At 43.7% G+C, this 8,712-nt stretch overlaps 1 long non-coding RNA gene across 2 annotated transcripts; it reads left to right on the forward strand.

The window, feature by feature from the left end:
- The first annotated feature begins 290 nt into the window (after positions 1–290).
- Positions 291–5,581, forward strand: LOC123334236. 2 transcript variants are annotated; one of them, XR_006641247.1, is made up of 3 exons: positions 291–597; positions 3,067–3,155; positions 5,439–5,581. It is a non-coding gene; the product is annotated as an uncharacterized LOC123334236 (long non-coding RNA). The 2 variants fall into 2 exon arrangements; XR_006552064.2 differs by lacking the exon at positions 3,067–3,155.
- Positions 5,582–8,712: the final 3,131 nt, after the last annotated feature.

An 8,712-nucleotide genomic window follows, 5' to 3' on the forward strand; every position in this document is an offset into this window, starting at 1 on the left:
GGCGGTGGCTAAAAGACAAGGAAGGTCCGAGGACCAGAGTGAAGACTTCAGGCAGAACAAACAGCACTCCCGGCTAAGCCCAATTTGCATAGGGCAGGCCCAGGTGGAGGAAAAAACATATAAAAGGAGGAGCCAAAGCGCTTTCTCTAGGACTCTCTCTCCCGAGTGCATGCGCTCTTTTCTTTCTCTCTCTTTCTCACTCTCCTGCTATCTTCTAAATAAAATAGAGCTGTAAGACTGATTTGCCTAAGAGCTGTAGCACGGTTTGTCCAAGACCCGAGAGCTGTGACACGCCGAGGGCTTTAATGTCCGTCGCTCCAAATCTTTGTTGTGACGAGACAAAGAACCGAGGAACATACACTCACGTGACATCTATGGTGCCGTGACTTGGATATAACCTGGCTGAAACAACCTCTGCATGGAAGAGGCCAAGCAGAGCAGGAACCCAGCTCAGTGAAGCTCCCACACTAGAAGCAGAAGGTAAAGAAACCCAGAGCAGGGGAAGGCCCATCGTGCTGGGAACCGGGACAGAGAAAAACGAACTCAGCAGAAAGCTCACGCGGTCCAGTCTCAGATTCCAGAAGACCTCCGGTTAAGGTAAGAGGTCCTCGATCCTATGGCTGGAGGGACCTTTACAATCTCTTGTTTCTTGTTTCCTCGAACCTCCTGCAAGCTGGCAGGCGGCAGGGGCACAATTGAGGGACTCTGGAGAGGCTACTCCTCAGTATGTCCCAAAGGCGCTATCTGCTGAGCCCCAATAGCTGTTACCCAAGCCGGTGGGGGTTCTTCTGTCCTTTCTTTCTGTCCTTTTTCTGGGTTGCCAGACCCAGAAAAAGCATTCCAACTTTATGTCCATGAAAGAGAGGGAATAGCCTTGGGAGTGTTAACTCAAAGGTTGGGATCTGAGCCCCAGCCTGTAGCTTACTTATCCAAGAGGCTTAATCCAACTTCCCAAGGTTGGCCCCCCTGCCTTCGAAATCTTGCAGCTATTGCAATCATGATAGAAGATGCTTTAAAACTCTCCTTTGGGGGCAAACTAACTATTTTTACCAGCCACCAAGTAAAACAACTCCTGAATGGGAGAGGCCATTTATGGATGTCTGATCAAAGAATCCTCAGATATCAAGTAATGCTGATGGAAAATCCAGGCCTCACTATATCCCCTTGTGAGGTTCTTAACCCAGCCACCCTCCTACCTCCCCCCGAGGGCTCTCTCCCGTTTCAAGAAACACCTGGAGTAACAGGCAAATTTGGCCTTGGAATATGGAATGAAGCAGGGCAAAGGCTAATAGAGTTTTGCCAAGAGAATGCACTGGTCATAGCAAACACCCTCTTCCAACAACACAAGAGAAGACTCTACACATGCACATCACCAGATGGTCAACACCAAAATCAGATTGATTATATTCTTTGCAGCCAAAGATGGAGAAGCTCTATACAGTCAACAAAAACAAGACCAGGAGCTGACTGGCTCAGATCATGAACTCCTTATTGCCAAATTCAGACTTAAATGGAAGAAAGTAGGGAAAACCCCTAGACCATTCAGGTATGATCTAAATCAAATCCCTTATGATTATACAGTGGAAGTGAGAAATAGATTTAAGGGACTAGATCTGATAGATAGAGTGCCTGATGAACTATGGTTGGAGGTTCATGACATTGTACAGGAGACAGGGATCAAGATCATCCCCATGGTAAAGAAATTCAAGAAAGCAAAATGGCTGTCTGAGGAGGCCTTATAAATAGCCGTGAAAAGAAGAGAAGTGAAAAGCAAAGCAGAAAAGAAAAGATATAAGCATCTGAATGCAGAGTTCCAAAGAATAGCAAGAAGAGATAAGAAAGCCTTCCTCAGCGATCAATGCAAAGAAATAGAGGAAAACAACAGAATGGGAGAGACTAGAGATCTCTTCAAGAAAATTAGAGATACCAAGGGAACATTTCATGCAAAGATGGGCTCCATAAAGGACAGAAATAGTATGGACCTAACAGAAGCAGAAGATATTAAGAAGAGGTGGCAAGAATACACAGAAGAACTGTACAAAAAAGATCTTCACGACCAAGATAATCACAATGGTGTGATCACTGACCTAGAGCCAGACATCCCAGAATGTGAAGTCAAGTGGGCCTTAGAAAGCATCACTATGAACAAAGCTAGTGGAGGTGATGGAATTCCAGTTGAGCTATTTCATCTGGAAGATGATGCTGTGAAAGTGCTGCACTCAGTATGCCAGCAAATGTGGAAAACTCAGCAGTGGCCACAGGACTGGAAAAGGCCAGTTTTCATTCCAATCCCTAAGAAAGGCAATGCCAAAGAATACTCAAACTACTGCACAATTGCACTCATCTCACATGCTAGTAAAGTAATGCTCAAAATTCTCCAAGCCAGGCTTCAGCAATACATGAACTGTGAACTTCCAGATGTTCAAGGTGGTCTTAGAAAAGGCAGAGGAACCAGAGATCAAATTGCCAACATCCACTGGATCATGGAAAAAGCAAGAGAGTTCCAGAAAAACATCTATTTCTGCTTTATTGACTATGCCAAAGCCTTTGACTGTGTGGATCACAATAAACTGTGGAAAATTCTGGGCCCCTAAGCTCTAATTAAAAGAGATTTCCATCTGCCTTGTCTCCATTCCCACCTGAATCCTAGTCCTCCTTTTGTTGATTCCGGAGTCTTTCACTGCAGAAGGTGGAGAGTCCTTATCAGTAATGCCATGGCCTGGGCCTTTCAGCTAGATCACTAACTTTCACCAGGCTTCTGCCAACTTCCTCTTCTCATCAGGAAACACCTGGTAACCTCCTGTAAGAGCCCTTAGGCTTTCAAACAAAGCGTGGCCCAGGGCTAAGCTCACACACCTCAGGGTCACCTCCTACACAAGGATCTGTGAAGTCTAAGGGGGATGGGGCGTTGACATATGCTCGAAAATTACTGAAGATGTCTGAATAGAGCTTGTCTAGCACTGGGAAAGGAGTGGCCCCCTTTCAGTATGACTTTGTGGGTACTAGGAAGGAATTCCTCTGTACTAAATACCTCTCCCACCTGATTTATGACTGAACATCTTTAAGAGATGCAAAGACCTCCCTATGCACCTCAGAGTGAAAGGGGAAGCAAAAATGAAGATGCTTTTGTAACGGAATGGACTTTGTAACAAAAGGTATGTATTTATATCCATCACTGTAAAAAAAGATAAAACCCTGATGTCATTTATATCATTATGAAAAACTCAGTTAATAGGGGGCATATTAAGATAGTCTTTTTCTCTCCAGAGAAAGTAAAATGTATTGTCTTGAGGGGGGATGGGCACCAGTGCTTAAACTCAGGAACCATGATAAGTGGACCTCGCAAAGAGGGCCAATAAACTTGGACAACTAGACGAGCCTAAGGGACACAAGAACATTTTAGAAAAGCTAAGATACTTCATCTGAAATAAGGAATTTTATTACATACATGTGCTGAAGGGTGGCAGAGAAGTTGCCGTGATCCCTTCACTCTCTGCACTCTGGTTTGCCCAGGGTTCCTCAGCTTGCATACATGCCAGTAGGGGCCAGAGAGACACAGGTGCGGTGTGGACCAGGGAGAGTGCAAATGAACAGACACACCAGGGACATAAAACTTGGTCCCAGGAATGTATTTAGCCTAATCACTCTTTCAAGATTAGTTCTTAGGGTCTGCCTTCAGAGATGATCTCAATTAGCCTAGACAGAGGTGGTTGAGCAGGTAGAAGCTACCAGAGCTTTATTATTCAGTCTTCCCTTTGTTGGGGGTTATTTTCTTTATATTGTGAGTACTCACTGGCTCAGTCTACATCAGAGTTGGTGTCCTGTACATCATACACAGAGGCACTGCTGCTGGAAGACTGGTGTGAGTCATGGTGACTGGAATGGTCAGATACTTTTCATCTAGTGAGTCCTCCAGGACTTCATTCACTTCTTCCTCCTGGAGTCCCATGCTGAGCCTGAGGGGGATGGAGAAGGCGGCAGACAAGACAGGAGATGAAAATAAGGCAACCAGCATCAACCTGGCAGCTGGTGCTCATCTGAAGCTCATGAAAGAGGCACCAGTAACCAAAGCGACCATTCTTTCAGAGAGAAAGTATGGGATCCATTTCTGACTGGTGTTTCAGTGTGCCTAGAGTTGGGGTATGAGAGACAGCAGCTAGGTGTTCCACATACTGACTTCATAACGTGGATGAGGAAGTAGACTCAATGACTTCTCTAAAACACTCTCTGACACACAGGACACTCAGAGACCTAACCTGACCTACCTGACCTAAGTCGCATCAGTCGTGTCCAACTCTATGCGACCCCAGAGATAGATGGCAGCCCACCAGGCTCCCCCATCCCTGAGATTCTCCAGATATTGGCTTTAAAATGCTGTGGACAAATTTGTGTGTGTGTGTGTGCGTTAGTTGCTCAGTCATGTCCTACTCGTTGTGACCCCTTGAACAGGCTCCTCTGTCCACAGGATTCTCTAGGCAAGAATACTGGAGTGGGTCTCCATTTCCTTCTCCTGGGGATCTTCCAAACCCAGGGATTGAACCCAGCTGTCTCGTATTACAGACAGATTCTTTACCATCTGAACCACCAGGGAAGCCCCAAATAAAAGGACCATGATACACTGGCCAGGAATCAAACCCAGGTCTCCCACATGGGAGGTGAGAATTCTACCATTGAACCACCAATGCCCCTATAAATATTGCCTTTAAAATACTATAGACAAATTTAATGCAATAGTATATGAAGGGTTCCACTGAACAGTGTCTCCTCAGGGAATGTAACCTCCTAGGGCTCTTGTAGCTTTTAGATCTCTCTCTCTCTCTCTGAATATTTGATATGATTTATTTATTTTTTCAAGGTATTTCTGGCTATAATCACCTGTCAACATATCTCAGGACAACCGTGCAGAAACCAGATAGGCATCTCACTCTTACAGATTTTTAGAAACTAGAGGCCATGGATCTCTGGTTGGTTTACTTTTAGGTCAGAATGACTCTAGTTCAGGAGTCCCCAACCAGAGGGCCACAGATCAGTACTGGTCCATAGCCTCTTGGGAACTGGGCCGACAGCTGGAGGTGAGTGTCCAGCAAGCAAGCAAAATGAAAGATTCCTGTGCGCTGCAACTAAGACCCTACACAGTCAAATAAATATTTTTTGGAAAATGTCATTTCTCCTTAAACTTTTCATAGATGTAATGCAATGCCACTCAACATCCCAAGAGGCTTTATTATAGATAATGACAAGCTCATTGTAAAATCTGTATGGAAAAGCAAAGAACCTTGTTTTAGGCAAAGAGTTCATAGAGAGAACTACAAAATGATGATCCATAAGTTGGACTTCATCAAAAATAAGAAATTCTTTGCTCTGAAAGAGAATTAAGACAATGAAAAAATAAGCCACAGGTTGAGAGAAAATACTGACAAATCAAATATCTGTTACAGGACTTGTATCCAGAAATTCAAAGAGCTCACAAGACTCAATAATAAGAAAATAAGCAACTCAACTTTATTTTTTTATTCACTTTTATTAATAACCATGTATTAATTTCACATAGTTGAAATAAAACCTTTTACAATCCACGGTATGATCCATGATTAAATACATCAAAAGTACAGAGAAAGATATTCATTTTTTGATATAATGATGTGAGATTTGTGACTTTTACAGCTTACCAAACAAAGCCTAGGAAGCACTTAGCAAGCATGATATACACTAATTCCATGCCTTTTCCAGGAAGGGTTTCTAGTACGTTTCTTGGTTGCTGCTAAGTCACTTCAGTCGTGTCCGACTCTGTGCAACCCCATAGACAGCAGCCCACCAGGCTCCCCCGTCCCTGGGATTCTCCAGGCAAGAACACTGGAGTGGGTTGCCATTTCCTTCTCCAGCAACTCAACTTTAAAATGGACAAAATAGTTGGACACTCACTTTTCCAAAGATGTATGGATGGTCAATAGACATAAGAAAAGGTCTTCAAAATCATTAGTCACTAGGCAAATGTATTAAAACCACAATAATAGGCAACTACACACCTATTAAAAGACAAAAAGCCAAAGAGCAACAACCTGAAAATGTCAAGACCCGGTGTTGGGGAACAGTTGGAACTCTGACCGTCACTCCAGGGAATGTGAAATGGTTTTGCCACATTGGAAAATAGCTTGGCAGTTTCTTTTAAGTTAAACATACACTCACCATATGACCCAGCAATCCCACTCCAAGATATTTATCCAAGCAAAGTGAGGTGAAAATGTATTTTCACACAAAAATCTGTATGTGAATCTTAATAGCTATTACTCATAATTGCCTCCAACTGAAAGCAATCTAAATGCCCATCAGTGGATGACTGGATAAACAAGAAGTGATGCATCTCTATCATGGAGTAGCACTCAGCAATAAAACCGAACAAACTGCTGATACATTCTGGAGATTAAAAAAAATCTAAAGGGGCAGAAAACAGACCTAGTGGTTGCCAGGTACTTGGTTTGGAAGAAATGGTTAGCTACAAAGAGGCACACGGGAACTTTCAGGAGTGATGGAGCTGTTCTCTATCTTGATTGTGGTGGTATTCTATCTTGATTGTGGCGGTACACATACCACATTTTTCAAAGCTTACAGAACTAATACTACAATGGTCATTTTATTAGGTATCAATTATTTTTAAAATCAAAAAGTGATTGGATGGCTGCTGCCTCCTGCTCCAGAGCCCATGGTAACAGAGGCTGTTGTAACAATGTGGCCTCCATCCCCGTGTATTCTCCACTGTACTCACCAGTCCTAACATTGTCATGGTCCCCAGAATATGAGGTGAGAAGCAGGTGTACTGTAAGCACCTAACAGACCTCTTGTTTTAAAATTATAACTCAAATGTCTGATAGTAGGCTACTGATTGCAAAGGCATTCACGTCAAAGACAGCTATCTCAAAGAATCACATGGACAGCGACATAACAGATGGTGAGGCACACTGCCCCAACTCTGAAGTCTCTCTTGTTTTAGAGATCCCTGGCTGATTTAAACAATTTATGTTTGACCACTTCTTTTTCTTTCCTACACTTTAATTCCCTCTTTTCTGTTTTAAATTCACCAATAAAGAGTGAAGCTATGAAACCCTAGGCACCCCACTGTCGACCCAAGCTAGGCAGAACCACTGGCCTGCGCTCTCTCCCTCTTTACCCTGACCTCACTGGGTGGCCCTGGGTGAGCTAAGCATCTTCCCGGAAGTGCAAGTGCAAGCGATATACCTTGTGCTTTTCAAAGTTCCCTGACGGTTGTTGCTGAGGTTTATCTTACAATCATAATAAGAATCACAAGTGTCAGTCCAGCCACAACTTTGGCTAAAAGGGAAGTGTCTATGGAGGCTTGCCTCAGACCCAGGGGAGGACGCCCCAGGTATTTCTACCTGATAGTATTACTGGCCTTTGGCTGAGACCAGCACAAAACAGCAGGACACCCAGCTACAATGTCACTCTAGGAATCATGGAGGCGAAGAGTCTCATGTGAGGCTAGAAACTCAGGAGGTGCTAAGGGTCCTCAGAGCCTGTAAGACAACTTACTTGTGGTCAGTTTGCTGGCAAGTCTCTCTACCAGCTGGTTTCCTTGGGCCAGGAGCTCATAGAATCTCTGTCTCTGGAAGTAGGTCATGTCAGTGCTCCTGACGAGACTCTCAGAAGTCTTGATTGTGTTCTTTGCAAGCTGTGTGACTAGATAACAGACACCTTTCCTTTCCTGTATCTTCTGTTGTAAGCGGGTCAGTTCTCAGGCCTAAGCCTCAGTCAGGGGATTGTATCTTCTAAAGTGGCAAAGAAAAGTAAAATGTAGAAGTAAATGTCGTGAATGATAGTTATGGGAATTTCAGCAGAAATATGTCAATTCTCCAGGCCAGAATACTGGAGTGGGTAGCCTTTCCCTTCTCCAGGGGATCTTCCCAACCCAGGGATCAAACCCAGGTCTCCCACATTGCAGGCAGAATCTTTACTGTCTGAGCCACAAGGGAAGCCCATGTCACAGATTCAGTCAGTTCAGTTCAGTCACTCAGTCATGTCCAACTCTTTGTAACCCCATGGACTGCAGCACACCAGGCTTCCCTATCCATCACCAACTCCGGAGTTTACTCAAACTCATGTCCATTGAGTCGGTGATGCCATCCAACCATCTCATCCTCTGTCATCCCCTTCTCCTCTTGCCTTCAATCTTTCCCAGGGTCAGGGTCTTTTCAAATAAGTCAGTTCTTCTCATCAGGTCACCAAACTATTGGAGTTTCAGCTTCAGCATCAGTCCTTCCAATGAATATTCAGGACTGATTTCTCAAAAGGAATTCCCCAAGATGAATACTTGCACAGGTTGTGTGACTTGCCTGTAACAGAGGGAAAGAGGAAATAGCAGTGGATTTCTTTCTTTCTTATTAGCTTTGCTTTAAAAAAAAAAAAAAAAAAAACCCTTTAGTTCCTCTCTTCAGCCCACATTCATTTCAATACCATATGCATCATCAAGCATTATACAGACATTGCAGGGGCATGGGGGGAAGCCAGGTACAGAGTGTTGGACAGGTACATCTGGTATTAACTGAAAGGATGAAAAGAAAAATCAGTGAGAGGGTCAAGGTGAAGAGCATTAATTTGAATGACATGAAGATAAGCCATAATTAGTAAGGAGGCCTTTAAGAGTAATTAAAATTCTGAGTATTAACTGTATTGCTCTATGTGGGATTTCACAGTTTTCTA

The sequence above is a fragment of the Bubalus bubalis genome, chromosome 6 (assembly GCF_019923935.1).
Source record: "Bubalus bubalis isolate 160015118507 breed Murrah chromosome 6, NDDB_SH_1, whole genome shotgun sequence".
NCBI lineage: Eukaryota > Metazoa > Chordata > Mammalia > Artiodactyla > Bovidae > Bubalus > Bubalus bubalis.